This window comes from Rhinolophus sinicus, linkage group LG18 (assembly GCF_036562045.2).
Source record: "Rhinolophus sinicus isolate RSC01 linkage group LG18, ASM3656204v1, whole genome shotgun sequence".
In the NCBI taxonomy this organism is placed as follows: Eukaryota; Metazoa; Chordata; class Mammalia; order Chiroptera; family Rhinolophidae; genus Rhinolophus; species Rhinolophus sinicus.
Window position 1 is genome coordinate 1852026 of NC_133767.1, and position 16522 is coordinate 1868547.

At 50.4% G+C, this 16522-nt stretch overlaps 1 protein-coding gene and 1 long non-coding RNA gene across 3 annotated transcripts in view; one reads left to right on the forward strand and one right to left on the reverse strand.

Annotated features, from left to right (window-relative positions):
* Nucleotides 1-5022, forward strand: part of LOC109458206 (uncharacterized) — a 28296-nt gene extending 23274 nt beyond the window's left edge. For both annotated transcript variants that reach the window (XR_012493049.1, XR_002139181.2), the window contains one exon: nucleotides 426-5022. This is a non-coding gene — a long non-coding RNA (uncharacterized LOC109458206). The remainder of the gene's footprint in view (nucleotides 1-425) is intronic.
* HS3ST2 (heparan sulfate-glucosamine 3-sulfotransferase 2) overlaps nucleotides 1-16522 on the reverse strand; it is a 56256-nt gene that overhangs the window by 19523 nt on the left and 20211 nt on the right. The window lies entirely within an intron of this gene.

The following is a 16522-nucleotide window of genomic DNA, read 5'->3' on the forward strand; positions in this document are numbered from 1 at the left end:
GTGGAATGGGCTGGGGGGTGTCGGTGGGAACCCTTGGCCGCACACCTCAGAAATCACTTCTTTCCAGCTGGCTGTTGGCAAACAGGAATATGGGTCCACTGTTGCCCAATATTTTAAGACAAGCCAGAAATTTAATTTTGTTGGTGTGTTTTTATGTTTCAATTGGCACCCAATAAAAAAATGTTTTCCCTTCAAAATACCACGGGAACCAAATCAAACTTCTCTGGCCCAAATATTGGCCAAGAGCAGCATTTGCTATCTCTGATGCAGGAGCTAAAACTCAGGGCAAATGACAATAAAAATCAGGATGAGTTTATGGGGGAACTTTTCTCCTGGAAAGGAGGTCTGGAATAATCCTCTTTAAGGTCGACATAAGAAGTGACGGGTGGATTATTAAATAGTCTTTCACTTGGCTTTATCTCCAGGGCTGCCACTTGACATCCTAATGCTTGGCTGACAAATCGCAAGACTGTCCCACATCTGTGTAGAGAGCAGATTTACAAGCTGAGTCCTGAGAGTTTCATCTGAGTGTCTGCTTTGTTGCTGGCTCTTTGGGCATCGTCAGTACACAGACCTCGTTTATGTCAACAGTATATAGGCTAGCGCAGCCCAGGGCTTTCTGTAATCGCTCCATCGGCACCCCACAGAACGTCTGCACGCCTGGCCAGCTCCCCACGGGGCTACTCCAGGCCTGTCAGCCCCTCCCAGGGGAGCCACCCTGACCGCAGAAATGAATGCTTCTCCCTGCCGACACCGGAGTCTGAGCCACATGGTTTCCAACCCAGGTGGTGCTGCCAATAGTGGCTGCTCCCAAGTGAGAACCTTGCTAACTCCCTGGGACTCTGCCTCCAAATCCCGGGGCCCTGCGGCTGAACGGGTCCAGGCCCATTCATTCATCAAATATTTATTGAGCATCTACTATGGGCCAGGTACTGTCCAGGGGCAGACTGAATAAGAGAGACCAAACTCCCTGCCTCCATGACATGGCATTGTTGTGAGGAGATGGGCAGTGCCATCAGCATGTTAGATGATTGCATGTGCTGAGGAGAAAAGTAACGCAGGGACGGGGACGATGAAGCCTCAGGGAGGGCACCATTTACAAAGGTGCCCAGAGAAGGAAGGCTTCACCCAGAGGGGGTGTCTGAGCAGAGACAAAGGAAGTGACAGCAGGCATGGCTCTCAGAGCACCAGGTGGTGCAGGCGGGGCAAACATCGCCCCCGAGAGGCGAGGGGATGTCGGGAATGCTGGGCCAGTGCTGCTGGAACAGAATGGGCGAGGGCGACAGTAGCCGGAGGTCAGAGAAGGACTTCAGTGCTTCCTCTGAATGAGACGAGCAGCACAGAAGTGACCCGATCCGACTTTGGTTTCGGCAGATCTCGGGCTGGGGACAGACGGAAGAGGACAGGGCAGAAGCAAGAATCAGGAGGCTGTCGAGAGTCATCCACGAAAGGGATGATGGGGGCTTGGCCGAGCGGTGAGAAGGGCTCAGACTGCAGACAAGTCCACGTCCCCCGTCCTCAGTGTTACTGTCACCACAGCGTCCTGCCATTCCTGGCGGCTTCAGTGATCCACGGATCCCCCGAAATTGGCTGCAAAATGCTGTCTTGCGTATGGAACATCCCTGCGAGGGTCAGCATAGGGCAGCACCTCCCAGGGGCTGGACACTGCCCTAATTCAGATCCCACACGAGCCACGTCCTGGCTCTAGAACCCCCTGGGCAGGCTTTGCCACCTCTCTAGGCCTCAGCGCCCCCCCTCCTCAGGGGGGTCAGAAACTGTACCGACTTTCTACATGTAAGGTGAGAATTTAAGGCTATGTTTGGAAAACACTTCACAGTAAGTGTTCAATAAACGTTATCCCGTTTTTATCCATTTTCCTCAAGGTACCAGTGACCCAAACGAGGGAAGGGCTCTAAGGCTTTGCTTTCAACCCAAGCTGGACCACGGGTGATGTGCAGGGGCGCCTTTTGCTGCCCTGGCCTACATGAAAAGGAGGTTGGAGATTTGGGGGTTTGGCTCAGACCCACTCTAAAATCTCGAACCAAGAAACCAAGTCTTGAGGGGGCTAAGCAATTTGCAACAAACCTCCCAAGATTACGGAGCTAGAAAGTGGCCGAGCTGGGCTTGAACCCATAGCTGTCTGATGCTAAAGCCACATCCTTACACTGCTGCCTCCCCAAAGGGATGATTGGTCCGGGGGCGCTGAGGACGGAGCAGCCGCAGAAGCCAAAGCCTGAGTCAGCCCTGCCTCCTCAGAGGGCTAGTGTCACAGACCCCCCCACCTCCGGCTTCCCTGGGTTTCCTTCTGCCCTTCCAACAACGTAAGTTCCAGCCTCAGGTCTCGCTGTTTAATACCTGCCAGGAAAATGCTAATTCCATCCTAGGGCCCTGGCTGTTCAGAGGATCATACACAGGTCCATCAAAATTCTCCCGAGACAGCGACAGCGTTTACAAGCAGCCCCCTGTGGACTCCACCCCGCGCCTCCTAAAACTGCTGGTTCATGAATGGGCCGTCTTCATACTTGCTAATGTCTAATTACTGACACTAATGGGCCCATGTATTTTAAAAATGAAATCATGGGTTTTATTCAATTAGGAAAAGCACTCACTAAACTGCTGCATAAATCTGACAAGGGACACAAAGACCGTGTTGTTAGACAGTCGTCCCCGCTTGGGGGGCCTCAGGACGCCACGGCAGCACAGCTCACCCCCAAAGAAACAAATCAACGCGGAATCATAGGCTGGAGCCCAGTGGTGAGTGAATTCATCTTTAGATTAACAACAGCCCCGGGCAGGGCTTAGGCTCAGAAACGGATCTGAAACTTAGCTGCTGCTGACTTGGAAGTCGGTCCTGACACTGCGTGGCCTGATTTACATGGAAATAACCCAGCGGGTAGGAAGAGGGGAAACCAAGACTGTGTGTAATCCCACCACGCAAAGTTAAACACCGTGGTACGCGCCCTCCCAGGCTTTTTCTGAGTCTGTTTGTATGATTTTGCGCACGCATGGTATTTTCAAAAAGCAAACAGAACCCCACACAGAGAACGGGGTGTTCTGTAGCCTTTTCAAACGTGTTAATGGACAATCGTCCATGCTAGTAGTTTATACCCATGAACTTCACCTCTGTAAGCAGTTGTGTAGTATTCCACAGGAATCTTCTCTGTTGGATATGTGTTTGCAATTTTAAATATTCCGACAAAACTTACTAAACGTCCTGGAGGTGAAAAATGCATCTACTCTTTGTTTCCTTGAAATTGTTTTCTAAAAGCAGAATTTCTGGGTGTGACCGAGTCCACACACAGCCAAATTTCCTTCTAGAACAGTTATACCAACTGACATTCACAATGGCACTACAAGAGGTAATTCCCGCATTTCCCCGCTCCACAGGTGAAAAAATGCTACGTTATTTTACTTCCCTTTTTTCAGGACTATTGAGTTGAGCATTTTCTGTCATTTGTAGCTTGTGCATTTGAATTTCCGCATTGGTTGTTCCTGCTCGTTGCCCAATCTGCTGTTAGGATGTCGGTGGCTTTCTTATTTATATGCAGTAAACCTGTGGAATGGATCCTCTGTAGATAGGAGAGGGACTAGTATATTTTTAACACGTAAATCTGTTACCATGTTGAGACATTTTGACACTATGCGGCAAGAGTTACTTTCCAAGTGGCTAGCCAGTTGTCCCAACACCATGTGCTGAATGAATCAGTCTTTCCGACTCATTCAGATGCCGCCTTACCATATATTAAATTCAATTCTTAAGGGGCTTTTATATTCTGTTCCACTGATCTTTCTTATGGTAGCACTGTACTTTTAATTACTATACACTTACATTACGTATTAATAAAATCATCTTAGTCTCCACGTTCAAAATTCTTTCCAGTGCCCACAGATCTCCGGGTGAACTTGAAAAGTCAAGGCTTTGCTTTTCCCTGGAGTTTCCATTTAGTTGAATGAAACGAGCAGGCGCATATGAGGGGAATGGACCCCGAGGCACATACCATGCCTTCAGGGCTTTTGTTGACATCAGCGAGTCAAGTTTTACAGTTTCCTCATATAGATTTTTCCTGCTCCTTCATGTAAGTATTTAACATTTTTGTTCCCATTGTAAACAAGCCTGCTCTCCCAATACACACAAGACTGTCAAACTGGTGTGTGAGTGTATTTTCCCCTCTTCCAAACTCTCTTATTAGTTCTACTAATAAACTGCCAATTAGTTCTCTTTGGTTTTGGTTTTGTGGGCCAACAATACCATCATCTGCTAATCATGAAAAAAAGGTGAATTCTTTTCAGGATTTGTCCATTTTCTCTTTTTTCTTGTCTCATTGCACTGGCTGTACATTCCAGAACACGACTGCATAACTGCAGTCATTATAATGTTTTTCTGGGCTTTAAATGCTGCTTAGACATAATGTAGGGTGTTAGATAAATATAAAAAGGCAAGAATTAGGACTGTCCCCTCGTCCTCACTTAGCGTGATTTTCAGAAATGGCCACGGACTGCCATGGGTGCCTAATGTAAAGGCCATCAGTTGACTGTGTCTTACTGCTCCTTCTTTGGAGCCACTCTAGTAGTTTAAGTGCATCACGAGGCAGCCGAGTAACGAGCCAGTCGCAGTGTTCTTGGAAGAAACCCTCAGCGGCTGCAATTCACACCCCTAACATTCTCTACCTACGTACTTCTTTTGCTAATTTAGCCAAATACTATTCGCTCCTGTATCGTTTAGGTTTTCTGCACCTATATTCCAAGTCTGGAATCAGGGCAATCCAGCTCCTTGCTAGTAAAACAAACAGGGAAGTATACTTGTTAGATGTCTGAACAGCTTAAATAATCTAGTTCCTTGAGTATCTGATTGAATTCACACATTGGATCTTTTTGGTCTTGCAGCTTTTGTTTGGACATTGTTTTCAAACAGTTACATGGTTATTAGCGTATTTTCAGTTTCTCCACACCTTCTTGAGTCAGTTTTCCCCCTTGAAACCCATCTGCTTAAATAAATTAGGTTTTACCTTTTAATAAATGCAATACTGGTATGTATATTTTTTAAATCTGCCGTTTTGTCTCTCTAGTATTGTACATTTGAGCTTTTTTTTTTTTTCTGATTTACCTATCAAGAGATCTACTTCGCCTTTTAAAAAAGCAGCACTGGGGTTATTTATTATTTACTGTGTCTTAAGGGCCGTGCCCCCGGAAGTGGTGAATATGTGACTGGCATGTACTGTCACTAGACTTGCTCTCTCCCAGGCCATCTGCCCCGTCTGCACCTGCAGACCTGAGCCCACAGGAACGGCCCCCTGCCGCCATGTTCATACTATTCAGCCGGCCCCTCCCGGTCTGAACCGGGCTGCAGGCACTGGCTTCCCACCACGGCAGTCAAGCAATCTCTCCTGGGAACCTGGAGCCCAGCATCAGAGATGCTGGTTAATATTTGTCATCTGCTCAAACAGGTAACGACTGCCTTGGTTCCTGCCACATTTCCCCTACTGGGTTCCATAAAAATCCCTGTAACCTTATGACAAATCCCCTCTTTCTGCTCTACCTAATTTGAATACGTTGCTGCTATTTGTAACCAGACGATACTGGATTAAGAGGGGTGCCTCCTGCATCCCCACGGGTGTCCCAAATCTTTACCCTTCACCACACTTTTCTTTCCTCTCCACTGTCAACCTTGCTCAACTTCTCTGCAAAGATGAAAGACATCAGCAAGCTACCCCGAGCCTGGAGCCTGGGACCGTCACAGAGAGGCCTGGTTCTCCCGCCAGCTCCTGAGAACACGCGGTGGGAGCCAAGGAAGGGGTCCGAGTGCTGAGTCCAAATGACCCAATAGTCCACAGTGGATAAGCCCCAAGGCTGAAGGGACAGAACCGTGTGAGATGGGAGGAGCTTACGATGACTGATGCTAAACGGCTGGGGCAGCAAGAAGAACAGGGCCTGGTTCATTGCTTGGCCTTTAAAACGCGGTGGGAGGCCAACCAAACCACGTGAACAAACCCACAGTCTACCAGCCACGGCCGCCGATCTGCCTCATGCGTGAGACACACCCCCACCAGTTGCCTGTGGACCCTGAAACAGGAACGCCCAATGGGCCTGCTGGTGCGTTCATTCAATTATTCGCTCTACAAATGTTTCTCAGGTACCTCTGACGTGCAGGGAGCTGTGCCGGGCCTTACGGCCCCAGTGGGAAATGGACCCCCACTCTTACCGAAGTCATGTTGCCAAGGTGGGGGCCGTGGGAAGACAAGCAGTGAACATTAAACAAGTGAAATATGGAGTCCACTTTAGACAGGAAAGGTCTCCCCAGGGGGTATACTGGAGAGCAGACTGGGGAGCAGAGCCCTCTAGGATACGTGCAAAGGCCCTGAGGCAGGGAGGCAGCTGGCAGGTTCTAGGAGCACAGAGGGCCCCGCGCCTGGAGTGTGGGGAGACACGGCCACAGAGGTTGGTAGCGACAAGAGGCTCATTTTCACTATTTTAAGTTCCATTGACCCATGGCTCCTGGAAGGAGGCTCCCTCCCCACCTCTGGGTTAAAAATTAATTAGCATTCAGATGATGGTGCAGAAGCCATGGGGGCTGGCCTGGGGAGGGCAGCTCCTCCAGCTCCCTGTCGCCCGCCTCCCCACAGACGTCCCAGGACACAGCCCCACCTCCAGGCCTCTCCGAAACGGGAAGCCCCTCCCCAGCAGGCACAGTGCCAGCAGCCCGCTAGGTTCAGATGCAGCCGGGCAGCCACCCCCAGGCCACAAGCAGAGGCAAGACTTAGCCTGGTGCACACAGCCCAGAGTGACCTGGGGTTCTGGAGACCAGGAGAGCAATTACACGTCCACAGCGTGTGGCGCGACTGTGGCTGCTTCCTCGGCCCCTCCCACAAATTTCCTGGGAACCCACAACGTGTCAGGGGGTGCAGCGGTGAACAGGATGGATGGGGGGAGTGAGCTCTCTAGAAGAAAGCGATCGTTGCTATAACGAACAGGAAGGCCAGAAGTAGGATGTGAGTTGTCGTGTGTACTGGAAGAGTCTCGGGCACAGGGACGCAGGCACTTGTGGGAAATGGGGGAACCAGCCAGGGGTCTGTCTGCGGGGACAAAACCCCAGTGAGAGGAGCTAGGGGCAGAGGCCTTGTGGTGTCTGAGCACCAGCCATGCGGCCGGGCGTCAGGGGCAGGTTAGGCGGAGCTGGGGTGCACACAACTCTTGTTCTGCTCGCCCCCAGCCCACACCCTGCCTCTCCGGGGGGCTCAGGTCAACTGCCACCTCCCCCAAGAAACCCTCTGGGACCAGACCAGACGCCAGTGGCTCCCCCTCCTCGAACATATGGCTTTGATTCCAGCACCTCACCGGCTGCTCAGCTCCTGCCAGAGATGGACATTCACAGGTTGAGTTCGGCTCTAAATCAACCAGAGGCTGCAATTCTGCGTCGGGGCTGGCAGCGGGAATTCTGAAGGCACAGGTGGAGATTTCCTCTAAGAAGGGCTCAGAAGCCACCTCTGGCAGGGGAGGCCCAACAAGGGAGACGCCGAGGCAGGAGGGCAGCACGTGGGTTCCTGACGCACAGCCCAGACAGGACAGGAGGTCTGGCAGCCGTGACACCGAAAATGCCAACGAGTAGTTAATTATTGATTCAACTGCGTTTCCAGCAAATGATCACAGCACATGCACTCAGCTAGTTGTCCTGCCCTCTGCAAATGTGCGAGCCTCCGCTATCTGTCCCCAAGTAGCCCCTTCGTGCTAGGAATTATTCGAGGCAGTTCGCATTGTTTGTGCATAACTTGTACTGTGGGTTTAGCAAACTGCGTCACTCTAGTCTGTCCTGGGAAGGCTTGGGTCTGTGCAGAGCACGGGGACATCTGGCCGCAAGGAACACCACCCACATGACGAATTCGTAATGTATTCACAAAGATGCGTGGCGAGGGAGGCGTGTCCCTCCCGTTACAATGCAGAAACCGGCTCAGAGAGGTGAAGGGACCTGTCTAAGGTCACACAGTACCAAAGCAAGGACTCGAATCCAGGCTGTCTGACTGCACGTCCAATGCTCTAACTACCCTAGTCTCTTACTACATTGATTACCTCCCAGAATAGCTCACCCCTTCTGGAAACAGAAGAAAATTAGTGCCAGAGAGGACTTCCTAGAATTCTCTCGGTGATGATACAGCACCTAACTCTCCTGCACTGTATAACTGGAGGACACAGAAAGTCTTGGTTGTCTCAGCAGCTGAATTTTCTGGTTTGAAGACAAGCCCAAGCCACACCGCAAACCTAGGTGTTTGTGCCTCTTCCTCGGTAGCCCGTGGTCTGCCCGAGAGTCCAAAGCACGTGCCTTTCCTTTGCCTTCGGTGCCTAGCACGACACCCACACGCTGCACACCTCAGGAAAGGTTTGTTGAGTGAATGAACGAACAACAATGGAAAAGGCTGCCCGGCGTGAGAATCCCTCCCATCTCTCCTTCATCTCCCCTCCGATGCACTGAGCAGCTTATTAATTATGGATGGAAATGGAAGCTCGAAAACAGAAGCTGATGTGGGTATAATCACACCCTGTGTTTGCATGATCGTAAGTAGATTATTAAAAATGGATAAGGCAGCCATAATTGGGCTCCAGCCTACCAGAAATCTTAGAGGAGGCAGATGGAACATTTGGGCATTCTCTGTGCTTTAATCTAAACTGGCAGGAAAAAAAAATTGATTAGACGTGTGTCTCACATTCCATTATTGATGTCCAACCTATCATTAGCAGACGGACCACTGACGGAGCTTTCCCGAGCGCAGAATCAGAGACATGGGGCTTTACCCGGAGAGTTGGGCTTGGCTCTCTGTGTCAGGCCCTTTTGAGAGCTCGGGCATTTGGCCAAAGTTGTAAGTGAATTTTCCCCCCCAACACGTTTCCCTTTCCTTTCGACATGGAGCTGCAAAGGAAATGATAATTAACGCATTTTCCACGGTTTTATGCTTTAAAACCATCTCAAATACTCATCAGGGGCTACGTGGGGAATAACAGGAGGGGCCTTTCTTAAAAGGAAATCAGCCAAAGCTTGAAGAAAGAGAATGGTGGTTGGATAACAAACGAGCTGAAAGATACAAGAAGTGTCTTGTGAAACAGAGCTCGTATTTTCTCGTGGAAAACAACTGTTAACTGTGGGAACCGCAGGTTAACAAGCAAATAAACGTGCAAGACCGAGGAGGAGCATTTACTGAGGGCTTACACCACGGCCACGGGGTCTTAGTAACTCATTTCCTCCTCTGGTCATCTTCTGAGGCGAGTACGGTAATACCCACTTTTACAGAAGGTGACACAAAGGCTCGTGGTCATAAAGGTTTTCAACACCCAGGGCCAGATCTGAACCCAGCCCTGTCTGGTCCATGTCACACTCCCATCCATGTCTGCTGCACAAACGTGAGTCATTACAATTAATATTTTTGTCACCATATTCCGCATCAGGAAATCTCCCATAAAGTCATGGGTTTGAGACCTAACTGAATGCATATTTTTTAAACAAACAGGTGTCATTTAGCCTCTCTGAGCCTCACTTTCCTCACTTCTAAAATGGGGGTGACAGGGTGGTTGTGGGTTAAGTGGTGTGGGATGCAGAAAACCCCCAGGGCAGCGCCTCGCATGTTGTATTGTGCATTAGTGTTGAGTAAGGGGCCGTCCCTGAGATGAGGTGGTATCTGTGGGTGTTTTGTTCTCTTCCAGGGCCTAATCCACCTGCCCCAGAGTGGACGGCCCACCACCCTTCACCACCGGAAATGGTCAACACCTAAGAGGCAAGGGACGGGGAAAACCTGCTTTCTTAATGAAGGTACATGTTTTGGGGCCCGGGGAGAAGAATAATCGTGTATCAGCAGCGGGGTTTCTATTTCTGGGAAGTGGCACAAGATTGAGGATTTACATACTAAAACATGCAAAAAGAAGCTAAAGAAACTGCGTCAGGGCTGGCAGCTCAGGGAAAGGCATTGCAGCTTGCAGAACCATTAGGAACGACAGCTCGAGAGGCCTGCCATTGGATACAGCGTATAAGGCACATATTTATGCAATTAGCAAAAGATGTCACATCTGATACTTCCATCTGTTGGGAAGCTGCAAAAGTTATACAAGTCTGTGGTGTCCGGGGCTCCCTTAGATGTGGCATGGTGGTACAGTACACAACCTGCCCAACGGTACACTGCAGCCCTGCTGGGCCAATTCACAGCTCACCACTCCGAGGAAGTAGAGCGGTTTTACAGTGTTACCTGAGGAGGTTTCTACAACGGACAGCTATTGTTTGTGCCACTACCACCCATTGGTCCTCATGGTGACAGTACCCCCACAGTTCTTCTTAGGACCTGTGTGGGGCGATTCCAGGTCCTGCTTGAGAAGTGGGCACATGACCCAGGCCTAAGCCAGGCAGAATATCCCACCTCCGGGACGTGATGAGGGGTTCAAAGACGAACCAATCAGAGCCAACAAGTTTAACCTTTTCCTGGGATGTTGGGAGAGAAGAAAACAGTCTCTCTGTTGAACTTGGAATTGTGAGGGTAGGAGGAACCAAGCTGTAGCAAAAAGAGCCCGAGAATGAAGTCGGCACACGGAGTGGAGGAGAGACACACAGACAGACAGACAGACACTTGGTACATTATTTCTGATGCCCAGGAACCCAGCCTACCTGAAGCCAGAAAGACCCCTGAACTTTTCAGTTATGCCAGACAGTAACTTCTCTTTTGCTGAAGCCAGTTTGTTTTCATGTCACTTGCACACACAGGAGTACTGAGCGCCACCAAAGCCCCTGATTGTGCAGGGGCTGGACACCTGGGGTGTTTGAAACCTGCCATGGTGGCCTTGTCAAATGTGGAGACGTCACAGTCCAGAGCTGGGATCGTCTGTGACTCCACCTTCCTTCTCTGTCCCCAGGACAATCCCCGAACATGCAAAACCTTCCAGCTCAGGATCCACGTGGGGGGAAATACTGGAAGAATCCACTGCCCTCTACTTGGGAGGACATGCCAGGCCTGGATAGACTCTCATCAATTAAAAACAATAAAGGAAAGAAATGCAAAGCCTATGAAAACGGTGTCATAAAATGGGCCGAGGACAAATGTGCTTTTGAAAGTGGTTTTTCTCCAGGAAACAGAAATAAATCCCAATGGCATTTGCTTTGCACTTTCAATAAAATTAAAGAAAATGCAGACCCCGTAAAACAAAAACATAGATGACATGAAGGGGCAAAGATGGGAATGATTATGGTTTAGAGGCAGGAAGACATCAAGCCATTTAAACATGCAGCTGATACGGTAACAGCTAAATGAACGATGAGGACGGGCTTCAGAAGGTCCCCCCAGACTCAGAGGGACAGGCTGGAGGTGACAGGGGTGAGAGATGGCAGGTATTAAAGCCAGGAAATGGAACATGGCACCTGGAACATTTACATCCGTGAACGATGCCAAAAGCAATGTAACAGAAGCAACATGAGAGAGAAAAAAAGTTTCCTGAATTAAGGAGAAACCAAATCTGCGTTGCAAAAGAGTGCAAACCGTATCAGAAAACGAATTTCATAAAAAGACACTAAAACTGAGACGTCTCCTGGCAAAGTTCTAACTTTAAGGAAAAGAACTATACAAATATTCTGGGAAAGCTTACCTACGAAAGGGAAAATTCAGCCTGGCCTCAGACCTCACCTCTGTAGCCTCAAATAGGAGCCAATGTCCAGTTTTGAAGGTTCCGGAAGCTGCAACCCCAGGATTCGACATACAGCCAAGCTGCTGTGCTCATGTGCAGCCACAGGAAAATATTCTCACCTATGCAAGGCTCAGAAAGCTCAAGACGCACATTCTACGCTATTGAAATAATACTCCAGCCACCATCAGCTGATTCAAAACACAACTGGGATGGCGTGTGTCTGTGCTGAAAAGTTGGGTGACATGGATGTTTTTCTAGGAAGAGCTATAACTCCCACATTGACTCCAAAAAGAGTGCACGTACTTAGGCCAATCAGCGTGCCAGGCTTCCTGCCTGACCAGACAACCAGCCCCAGAGGATACCCCGGCTCAGTAAATTTTTATTTGCTTTGGCTGCCAGCGCGGGGGAGGTGCCTGCCCCCACACACGGCAGCCTTCCAGACTTAGAGGCAACCCAACCACCCAGCTGGCATCTGCTTTAGGGATCTCTGCCTGCCCGGGCCACCTCCCCTGGGGGCAGTAGCAATGCCTTCCATGGCACCTGCAGACCAGCCTCGTGTGGGAGTCTAGCAGAAGCTCCTCGAGGTTTCTACCAGACAGGTGACGCTATTCCTAGTATCTCAAATGGGTATAAAATAGGATTGCGTGTTCAGTCGATGGAAAATGTCCCCATAATTTCTTATGTGCACACCAGTCAGAACCCATTCTTTTCTCAGTTTGGGAACCAAGATGACGTAAAAAGATCTTCAGGGATTTTATGAAGGACCAAAGGAACGCTTTGCCTCTTTTCTTAACGAGTACAGAATGCACGAGTTTCCTTGGGGACATGAGTCCCCACTGAGGGCAGGTCATCGTCAGGGCTGCAGAGGCCGGCCTGGAATGACAAGAGAAAAGGCTGCGCTTTTCTGCAGGAAAAAACAAGCATTTAGCAGCAGCTGGAGAAAACTCAGACAAATCGAATGTGACAGCGAGGGGAAGGGACAGGATGGGGAGGGAAGGAGTCATCAGGCCTTCAGGAAACAAGAAAGATGACAGGACGTGTGAAGGAGGCATCTTCGGTGCCAAAGCTGGCGCCCTCCTTCCCCCGGGGGAGCTAAGAACGAGTCAGCATGCCAGCTGACTGGCTGGGCCGCCCTCTGCCAGAGAACATGACTGGGGACCAGAGCCAGCAAGGAGACTGTAAGGTTCAGCTGGGAGGGGCCCTTGATGAGCTCGCCTCCTAAGACGCGGTTCTCACGTGTGCCGTTCTTCTGCCCTTTACCAATAACGCCACGTGGAAAACCTGCCCCAAACTCAGAGGTTTCCAGTAACAGCCACTTACTGGCGCTCCCGCGTCCAGTCCAGTCGGCTGGAAGTTTGCTAATCGGGGTTTCTCAACGTCAGCGCTGCCGACACTTGGGACCAGGTGATTCTTTGTCCCAGGGGAGGTCTGTGCATACAGGAAGCTTAGCCGCCCACTAGATGCCCCCATGGCAGCCCCCTCCTACCTGTGACAACCAAAAACGTCTCCAGACATTGCCTGATAGATGTTTGCTGGCAGGCAACATCGCTTCCAGCTGAGAACCACTGTGCAGGCTGAGCTTGGCCTGGGCTCCCCTGGGTTGGCGTCTAAGCTTCAGGTTGGGTCCAGGCCTGCCCTGCGAGTCTCCCATCCTTCCAGGACAAGCGGCTGCTTGGGCCACATTCTTACGGTGATTGCGGAAGCACGAAGGAGCAAGCCCAACACGGCACATGACCAACCTGATCGCGTCATAGCAGCTAACATCCATTTGGGCAAAGCATGTCACATGGCCAAGCCCAACGCTTATGGGGTAAAGAGGCGTATGTGACACTCTGGAGGGGAGAGGGGAGTATGGATGGAACAATATCACAAACTATCCCAGCCATCAACGCCGTAACTGGAGTCCTGCATTTTACTTTACGGGAGCAGCCTGTCCTCATGCCTGGCCCCGGATGGGGACAAGCGACATAGCTGCTAAGCTGGCAACGCACCATATTGCCCAGCCACGGTCACCACGTCACAAAGGCTACATTCCTCAGTCCAGGGCAGTGAGGGGGGGGCTCCCAGGGCTCGAATGGAAACTACTCAAGAGGACAGTGTCTCTTTTGCCAAACTGGACACAGTGATGGTGTGAGGCTGGAACTGTGGGAACCCGAGGACGGAGATGACCCAGAGGCAGCAGGTCCAAAAGTTGGAGCGCAGTGGCCGTCTGCACCTGAATCAAGCCTTTCCTGAAGCCACTTCTAGGCAGATGTTACGAGCCAGCACACACTACCCACCACATTCCTTTTCCATTTGTGGGGTGACCTTGGAGGCCCATGTTGGAGCTGGGTCCCTGTGTGACCACTCCAAGCACAGCTCCCCGGCCGACACGCGACGAGATAAGCCTTTGCTGTGTTACGCCCCTGCCGTCAGGGCTGCCTGTCACTGCAGCACCTGGCCTGTGAGGTCTGTCTATATCAAGTTAGAATGAGAACAAGAAAATCCAATGGGGCACGCCTCATGTCCCTCTGGGCGTCTAAATATGCCATCACCCCCCTTTCCCAAATGAGCAAAACAAGGCAGAGGGCAAAAACACCCGCCCAAATCACAGGGAGTCGGGGGCATTGTCCAAAGCTGCTGGGTTGAAAACGTTCAAAACGTTTTCAATTCAGAAAAAGCTTTTAAAGACGTCTCAGGTTGAATGCCAGATTTCAGAAAGCAGCTGGATAATTTTACAGCGTGTACAACCCGCTGCTAAGATCAATGCAATCAGTCTGACGGCCTCAGAAAGTCACCACAGCCCACGGGCAAGGGGCAGGCGTGGGGTAGTCATGCAGACCCACATCGCGTTTCGGCCTCGCTCACCGGCAGCAGAGAACAGAAGGCAGAGAGGGACCAACGTGAATACACAGAGGACCGCTCCCCGAGCCCAGCAGGGAGGAAGGTGAGTGACAGCCTGAGTCCTCAAGGCTGAAAGCAGACAGACAGAGCTGGGAGAGGGATGCTGGAGGCGGACGTGAACGTGGAGAACTCCTCTCCAGAGGTGCTCAAAGGAGACTCGGTCACAACCACACTCAGAAGCGGTCCTGATGCTTAAAAACGGGCTGCGTGGAACAGGCCTAAAGCCGCCATTTTCTGGTCCCGTCTATACGGTGACTAGCAGTTCCTTTCTGTTCTGAAGCTCTTGCTGGAATGTCATGTTGGGGACAGGAAACAATCAAGGAGAGGATGCTGGGACTTACTGAGCATTTCCGCGTTTGTCCTGGCAACACCACCAGGGGTCTCCTCACCGCTGTTGCCCAAATGAGGAAAGTGAGGCTCAGAGAGAGGGCACGATCGTGCCCCAAGTCACAGTCAGCGGAAGACGCTCCTCTGACCCCGAAGTCATGCCCTTCCAACTACACCCTGCCACAGCCACGTAACAAATAAGACACGGCGCCTGCAATGAGAGAGCTTCTCAGTGGGAAAGGAGGGAAGGGACCATATTAAAACAAGGATTACAGCATTCTGGAAACACAGGAGGCTGGCCTGATCAGGCAAGAATTCAAGGAGAAAACGAGACTCCCAGTGGAACAAAGGTTCCTTCCTGATTAATTTTTAAACATCATGTGTTGAGAGTTCACACTCTGTGCTCTGTGGTTTATCGTCACTTTTGGTCTGCGGAGGGCCCCTTTCTTACGAATCTGTGAACGGATTTATTAATTCATGTATTCCCTTTTATCCTCACTCCCTTCTCCCATAGGCAATCTGTCCTCATGGATTTAGTGTGTATCTTTTTGCTTCAGTCTGCTCTTGCAAAACGTATGTTGTTTTGCACGTGGGTTGTTAAAAACTGACATAAACGGTATCGTGCTGACGGTCTCATTCCCTTTCTTGCGTGTTCCTCCCGGCACTGACCTGTTAAGCTCTGTCCGTGTTGCTCTGTGTTCATCTAATGTGCTGGTTCTCAGTGCTGCCCAGGACTCCATGCGGTGCGTCCTCACCTCCGCCCACCTTCCCAGGAAGGGACACCGAGGCTGTGCTTGGGTCCCCACCATGACTGCGCTGCACACGCTTTCCTAGCCCACGGCTTTTTATGCAGCTCTGTGATGAAGTCTTTAGGCTCCGTGCCCAGGAGGGCAACTCTGGAGTTTGCTACGTCTGATTGGACAGCAACGGCAGGTTGGAATTCAGAATTATGCCAGTCTGCCAGTGGTGCACGAGAGCTCCTGTATCCTCTCGCCCACTTTCCAGCACGTGGCATCATTTAAAATTTTGCTAGTCTAATAGGTGTAAAATGATACCTCAAATTGTTTTAATTTTAATATTTTCAAATGAGTTCACATAAAGCATACAGATTTTTTTAACCGCCTGCTATATGCCTGGCATGGTGGGTGACAGGAAACAAGAATGGGACGTGTTCCAGGATGTCACTACTTACTTGAGGGTACAAAGTAAGGCCAAGCATAAGACCAGGGAGGCATTCAAGGGGAGAGGGCAGGGAGGGTTTTCAGTGAAATGTCCTGGGTACAACACTGTCCAAAGCCAATAATAATACATTAGCAAGAGCTGACTGGGCCACGTGGCCCAATGCAGCTACAACCTGAAAAGCCAACTCATGTCTGTCCGTCCTGAAGTGACATCAGGCAATAAGCATCTTTTGTTCATGAGGAGAAAATTTGATTCGATAAGACTGCAGCTTTACCCAAAGTTGAATGTGCTTGAACACAAAGCCTTATTTCCAGTATCCCACTGAGTTGTTTATTGTAGCTAAGCAAATGCAGCCATGATTAAAGAGACATCATGAGGCCCCCGCAGCAATGTAGCCGGAGCCAGCATAACTTTTCCTGTCCACAGAAGTGCTGGGTAAAATATTACAACAAAAAACACATAGCTGAGTTTACAAAACAGAAAGGGA